This window comes from Arachis duranensis, chromosome 6 (genome assembly GCF_000817695.3).
Source record: "Arachis duranensis cultivar V14167 chromosome 6, aradu.V14167.gnm2.J7QH, whole genome shotgun sequence".
NCBI lineage: Eukaryota > Viridiplantae > Streptophyta > Magnoliopsida > Fabales > Fabaceae > Arachis > Arachis duranensis.
Window position 1 is genome coordinate 7,207,938 of NC_029777.3, and position 7,642 is coordinate 7,215,579.

Sequence of the window (7,642 nt, forward strand, 5' to 3'; positions counted from 1 at the left end):
TTAAAAATTAATAAATTAGATTTATATTAACTAATATTTTTAGTTAACAGTCTAATATCTTTAATCCAATATTTTTAGCTAATAATTATAAATATTATTAGTTAAATTAAAAACAATAAATGTTGCTAATACTATAATTTTACTGTAAAATTATTTTGAATTCGGTTGTATGTTGCTGTTGTTTCCAAATGCTTCTGTATGTTGTAATTAATTGTCATCTTTTTTTTTTCCCGCGGTTAAGACTGACTGCTTAAGAAGTTAGAATACTTAAGAAGTTAGAAATTGGAATAGCCAATTCTTTAATTTTTAGCGGTTTATGAATGTTTAATAAAAAGACAAGGGATTTTAAACGTTGGCCATAAAATTAAGGAGATCATCCTTATATAGAGAACTCCCGATCGGGGCCTCTGGATTAATGAAATAGGTAGATTTTGTTCTGTTGGGCGCGTTAAGCCCTTCTACGGCTACTTTTGACTCAGAAGTCGCTTCACTTCATCTATTCGTTCGGGCTTCTCATCTCCTCCAAGATCGGAAATGATGGTGTCTGCCTAGGTCTGAGTATCTGGTCTCCAAGAGAGTCAAGCAAGGGATGAGATAACTCGATCTGTTGGGGAGGAGTTTATTTTTCTTAGGATAGGACTTTTTTTTATCCCCCTTCCAACTTTAATATAGATATTAAAAATATTTTTTTTAAAGATATTTACATATGTCATGTTATTATTGGATATTTTTATTAAATTAGTTAATAATTTATTTTTTAATAAATCAGAACAAAATCGATTTATTATAACAACAATAATAAACTTAATTGTCTACATTATAATTATTAGACTAAATTTAATTTCATCGAATTACACAATTTAAATCGAATATTTTTAAATTTTTTGATAAAAAGATAAATATATCCCTAACTTTTTGTTTTGCGAACATTTAAATCCCTAAAAATTAAAAAATACAATTAAATTTCTAAAAAAAATTAGATTTATTGTTATTGTTATAAAAAAATCAATTTTATTCTAATTTATTAAGAAATTAAAAAATAATCAATTTATTAATATATTCAATAATAATGCAATACATAAATATTTTTATAAAAAGACGTTTTACACGTTTTTGTTTTTACGAGAGTATCCTTAAATTAAATGTGATTTTTTTTCTAGGGTCCCACAATATCCTTTCTTCATTTTTGCTTGTTCTCTCAAATTGTTACGTTTTCTCTCTACCTAGCTAGAGAGTTCTAATGGAGAGTTTACACGTCATATCACTATAATGCTCTCACACTCAAACTCAATATATACATTTGCGTAAGCTATCATGTATCATCAACGAAAATAAGTTATTACTGTGCAAAGTTGAAAAAAGCTAGGCTCTTCATTGTTTAATAATAATAATAATAATAATAATAATAATAATAATAATAATAATAATAATAATATACTAGGAAAATTAAGAGATAGAATTGTAGAAATAAACTTTGAAAGCGCATAATTTTTGTCAAGTAGAAGTAAGCTGGAGTTTATAAAATGTAAATACGAGTACAAAACATACTTATTATCCAACAGGCTATAAAATTTTTAAGTATATCAATCTTTATGCATGTAAGATTTTATTTCATTTTTTTATATACTTTAACCAATAAAAAAGTGCGAAGAGCCAATGAAATATACAAAAAAAAGATAAGAGACATTTTTTTAATGAAGATGGGAGATGAAAGAAGAATTTCTATGCCTACAGAAATTCATTGCCATCTCTATTTTATTAGCAAATAGGAAAAGAAAAATAAAATAAAATAAAATAAAATAAAAGATAATGGACGGCTAACTTTGATGTTTGAACTTCTGGTTTCATCCACCACCTTCCAACTCCAGAGAAATCCACAATCACAACTTGTATGCCCCATTTACTTGATTTTCAAGAAAGTCAATCATAGATCGATAGTCATCATTTCTTTTTTTCGTTTATATTAATATTTTTCTTATGAGACCATCTTTCTGGAGAGGCATAACTAGAGTTTTGATTAAGAGTTTTGCTAGGGATACAATAAATTATTTGTATAATATGTATAATGGGTTATTAAGTTATAAAATGAACATCACTTATACTATCTAGAATAACTATCTGATTTTGAGGTTTACAAAGGATCGAATTATTGACCTTTTGAATCTAGAACTCTAATACCATGTCATGATATCACTCATTCCAAAAACTTCATCTGATAAAAAAATATAACACTAATGGTCATATCTCTAATACTTCCTAAACCTCCATTGTACATATTGTACAAATATTCTATTGACTCCTTATTTTTTTTTGTGATTTTTCATTTATTTATTTTCATGGAAAAAACAAATATTTGTGATGAGTATCTATAAATATTAATTTTTTAAAAAATTTAAAAAAATTTAACTAAAAGATAACATAACATAATAATTATAAAATAAATTAATTAATTAAAATCCAATATAATTCGATTAATCAACTTTCATATTAGTAATCCATAATATATTTATTATAAAAAATAACATAGTTTAAAATGGAGGCTAAGAATTTGAGATTTACGACAAAAATAAATACTGACGCGGGTGAAACTTGCCTCAGTGTGCGTGGAAGTCTAGAAGAGAAGTTAGATATAGAAAAGTAGGATTTCTATATTCATCAAACATATAAATTAAGAGTATTTAATAATTTCACATTTTATGAAAACTTTATATGTCTCTATAAAATAGTATTAGAGTATTTTTAAAGTATCATTTATAATATTTTCAAAAAATATCAATTGATTTAAAATTAAAATCTACATTAAAATTGATATATGAATATGGTATCATTTTAATAAAAAATTAATAAAATTTTATTATTTATATAATTATGTTGATAAAATAATTAAAAATAAGAACAAGTTACATAAATAAAATTATATAAATAAATTAAATTAATTTTAAATTTATGCATTTGGAATTTTTTAAAATAGATTATATTTTTATGCTTTTTTTAATGTATGTAAGATATAATAGTTTACAATATACACGTAATTTATTATAGAATATAATAAATTATGTTAAAATGTGCATAAAACAAAAATTATTATAAAAAAATAAATTATTAATTAAATTGATAAATTATTATAGTTAAACCGATAAAATCGATCTATAGATAAAAGAAAGTGTATTGGAGTAATATTCTTACCTGAACAAGAAGCCTAGTCTCTCATTTGAAAAAAAATTTGTTGGAAAACCTTAGATTATATTCTAATGTACTCATTACCATTTCTAAAGAAACAAAATTTTATACTATCAAAATACTCCTAAGTAAGAAAATAAAAACAGATGGATTGTTCAATATTATATAAATTAACTAATAAATTATTATATATACAAAAAAATTTTAAATTTTTTATATTTATTTAAATAAATTAATAAATTAACCATTAAATCAACTCAACTTAATTATAAATTTTCATTTATAAACTCTAATACAAATAATTTCCACAAGTATCTATTTTAACGTTTTTTTCCTTCCCTGAAATAAGATCTTAACAGGGTCTTCAATTCAATTTCTCCATAAATTAAATTTAATTCTAGTATTTGAAATAAAAATAATTAAATTAGTTTAGATAAAATCCAACTTAATTCTATTATTTTTTCTTAAAATCAATTCTAATCTAAATAACTTTGATTTGAAATTTTATTTTATTAAAATTTTATTTAAAATTTAAAATATTCTTATAATTTAATTACTTCTTAACTTTTTTTATTCAATTTTTTTCAATATCTTTCACCTTTCTAGCACACTCTCTTTTCATTAATTCTCTCACTACATTCACTTTTTTTTTTCCATTTTCTTCAACTCACTTAATATAATATATACCTTTATTTTTTGGAAGATCTACTATGTAGATCTAAAAAAATATCCACACGTATAGATTTTATGTGTTTAACTTAGATTAACGACACCAAATATTTACCAATACATCTGAATATTTTAAGTGAAATTGTGTCAATCAAGTGGCATAATTTTATTCCATTTGAATAACATGAATTAATTGCTATAATTTGTTGTTAATAACTAAGTTTTTTTTACTTGTTATGTCATTAAACCACTCAACATATTGGTTCTTGTTAGTTCATGCTTATCTTTTGTTGTTGGTTTGTCATTGGAATTAATTATGGAGAATCATTTAAAATTTTTTATTAATAACAATGTTTTTAAATTTAATATTTTTAGATTTATCCAATTTTTAATTTTTTAAATTATATAAAAAAATGCTTAATACCATCAAATTTATCATCAAAAAGAGTCAGATGGTATAAACCTCACCCGTAAATATTTACTGTCAGATTTTTTTTGTCCGACAGTAATTATCGTCAGATTCTGTGACGGATTACTTGCTCGAAAAATCATTTTTATCGGCTTCCTATGGTAATGTTGGCACCATAATATGTTATTTTTTTCGCACTATTACCGTCAGATTATTTTCTCGAAAAATTCGACGATAATGTCAACTTTTTTTTAAATTGTGAAATAAATGATCAATTTTAATTCTCTATTTAAATTTATTTTTCACATAATTAATGGTCAATTATAAATATTAGAAACCTATTATTTAAAATAAATTATCAAATGTTTAAATAAATTAAAAGTAAAGTAAATCAAATAAATATAATGAATCAATAAAAGGAAGCACTAATCACTAAAGATCCAGGTAGTCCCCGTCATCATCGTCGTTATTTCCGTGGCGCTGATGAGGCGGCGGTGATGTCTGTGTGCCACCGACAGCAGTGCTGCCAAAAGCAGGGATGATGCCAGCAGTGCGCATCTGAGTCTAGTACACCTCCATCTGAGCCTCTATCTGCTGAAACCGCTCCAGTTGCTTCCTCTACTCCAGTTTGAGGTCATCTATATCCATCAGACGTGTGAGGATCTCCTAATAACTCTCCCGATCATTGTTCAGCTCCTGAGCTGTTGGTGAAGGCTACAAGTGAGATCCTATACTTGCAGCCTCAAATCCATACCTTTTTCGTATTCGACGGCTCGACTGGTGGCAAAGGCAGACGACTGCCTTAACGTGGAGATGTGGAGGCTATTGACGAAGAACGACTCCATCCCGTAGACGCAATTTTTGTACGGCGCTGAGGCGGTCTCGCGCCAAATCGCAACGGGATCGATGACTGAAGCAATAGAGCCATCGGCGTCCTTTCCACTTTGTTGAGATTGCTGAGTCGCAACCTCTAGTTTTTGCGTGTAAGACTCCTGTGTAACACATGTTATTGTGATTAGTACAATAACTATACAGTTAATTTCTAATTTTATATCAGAAGATCAGATGTATGTTTACTCACATAATGATCCTGAGACCGTTGATAAGCAAATCGCGCTTTGTTCTCCTTCAACGTGTGGGTGTACTTGAACGTCTCCGCCAATGTCACCTCACAATCTAACGACTTCAACTACATATGTTGCATTGAAACAATATGATTATGATGCCTAGTAATGATATATAAAAGAATATAAATAAGTTAATAACAAAATTAAAGAAACTACATACCAATCTAGCCTTAATCGTCATGAAGGTCGCTGAGCCGCCGGTATACTTGGACGACCTGGCCGATGTCCTGTTAGCTCTGTTGGTGAGACACCGATTCCTGAACCCCTCATCGGTCTCCCAGTGAACTAATAGAGCCTTCTTTATTTTCGGTCGGAGCTAGGTCGTCAGGTGGTCTTGCCCCTCACAAACATCGTCCAGTATCTATTGGAGCTGTCGACCCATTCGATGGTCGTATATCTTCCTAATGAGGGCATCGTGCTCAGCGTCCCATATAAAGTGCAGCTGCACAAAGAAAATTTATAAAATTAGTTAATCAAAATAGAAGAAATAAACTAGCTAAAAAAGTTTGAACTAAAAAAAATAATTACCGTCCATTTCTGAAACCATCTCTCTCTGGTCTCAGATGGATCTTCTTGTAGCTGGCCTAGGAATAGTTGTACATCATCTTGATGATATTAGTCATCTCCTGAGTACATGCATTGTTGTTCGGTGCAAACCTATCAACAATTGATGCGTGATCATCTTATCTATCTTTTTCTAGTGAATTTGCATCTAATTTATTGAGTTTAATTAAGAATTAATTATATTTTAGCTACTATGGATGCTATTTTGAGTTTTGTGCAATTTTATTTATTTTAGGTAGCATTCGGATGGATTTGATGAAGTTTCTGCAGAGAAAAAGAAGAAACCAAAGAGATGACCAGCGAAGACCGACGCAGACGCATGGCTCACGTGACCGCGCGGAATGGAGAAATCGCAATGACGCGATCGCGTGCCTGATGCGAACGCGTGGACTGGAATCTGCACAAATGACGCGAGCGCGTGGACGACGCGGACGCGTCACATGCGCGATCTACAAAAATACAAATGACGCTGGGGTGATTTCTGGGCTGTTTTGACCCATTTTCCAGCCCAGAAAACACAGATTAGAAGCTGCAGAATGGACAAAGCAAGTGGTCCCCATCCATCAACTGAAGATCTGTAAATTAATTCGAATTTAAATTTAAATCTTATCTTTTAGGAAAAGATATTATTTTTATTTTTAGATAATTAGATTTTAAATTAATTAGGATTAGTTATAAAAAGGGGAGACTTCTCTTCTTTTAGGGGGATCAGATTACATTGCATTAGGGGGATTTCATTAGGGAATTCTATACAAATTTACATTCTACATTCCATGAGCAACTAAACCTCCACTGTTAAGGTTAGGAGCTCTGTCTATTTGTATGAATTGATTTTATTACTTTTTCTATTTTAATTTTTGTTTTGGATTTATATTTAAGAATTGTTTTCGTTCTTTATCTTATGAATTTGGGTGGAACGGAAGTATGACCCTCTTTCTATTTGAGTTCTTGTATAACTTGGAAAAGCTCTATACTTGAACAACAACTTGAAAACATATTCTCCTAAATTCTAATTATCTGGATTTAACGGGATACGTGACATATAATCCTTTTATTCTTTGGGTAATTAGAGTTTTTGTGGCATGCAAACTGGAATTTGATTATGTACCCTTTAATTAGAATTAATTGACCAAGGAATTGGCAGTTAATGAATTTTAGAGGAGACTAGGAAGGTCTAAGGAATTAGGGTCTAGTCACATATAGTTTGCCATAAATTAAATCCTACATAATTAAAATAGTTAGTAAGAAAAGTTAATCCGGAAAAATAATTAACTCTGAAGCCTTAACTGTTTTATCAATATTTCATTCCCAATTTATTTAATTGTCTATACTTTTGATATTTTGAATTCGAACTTAAACCTTTTGAACATCTCAAAACCAATTTCTGCTTGCCTAACTAAGCCTATCAAACACTATTGTTGCTTGATCTATCAATCCTCGTGGGATCGATCCTTACTCACGTAAGGTATTACTTGGTACGACCCGGTGCACTTGCCGGTTAGTAGTGTGGGTTATAAAATACCGCATCAACAATCCACAAACAAACCAATATGGCAATATAAATTAAAACTTCAAAAGCAAATAACCATAATATATAGAGATTTTTATAGAAATATTGACAGAGTTTCATCTATAACTGGAATGCACCACAAATTCTATCTATCAACAATTAACTGAAACAACACCAAATGTC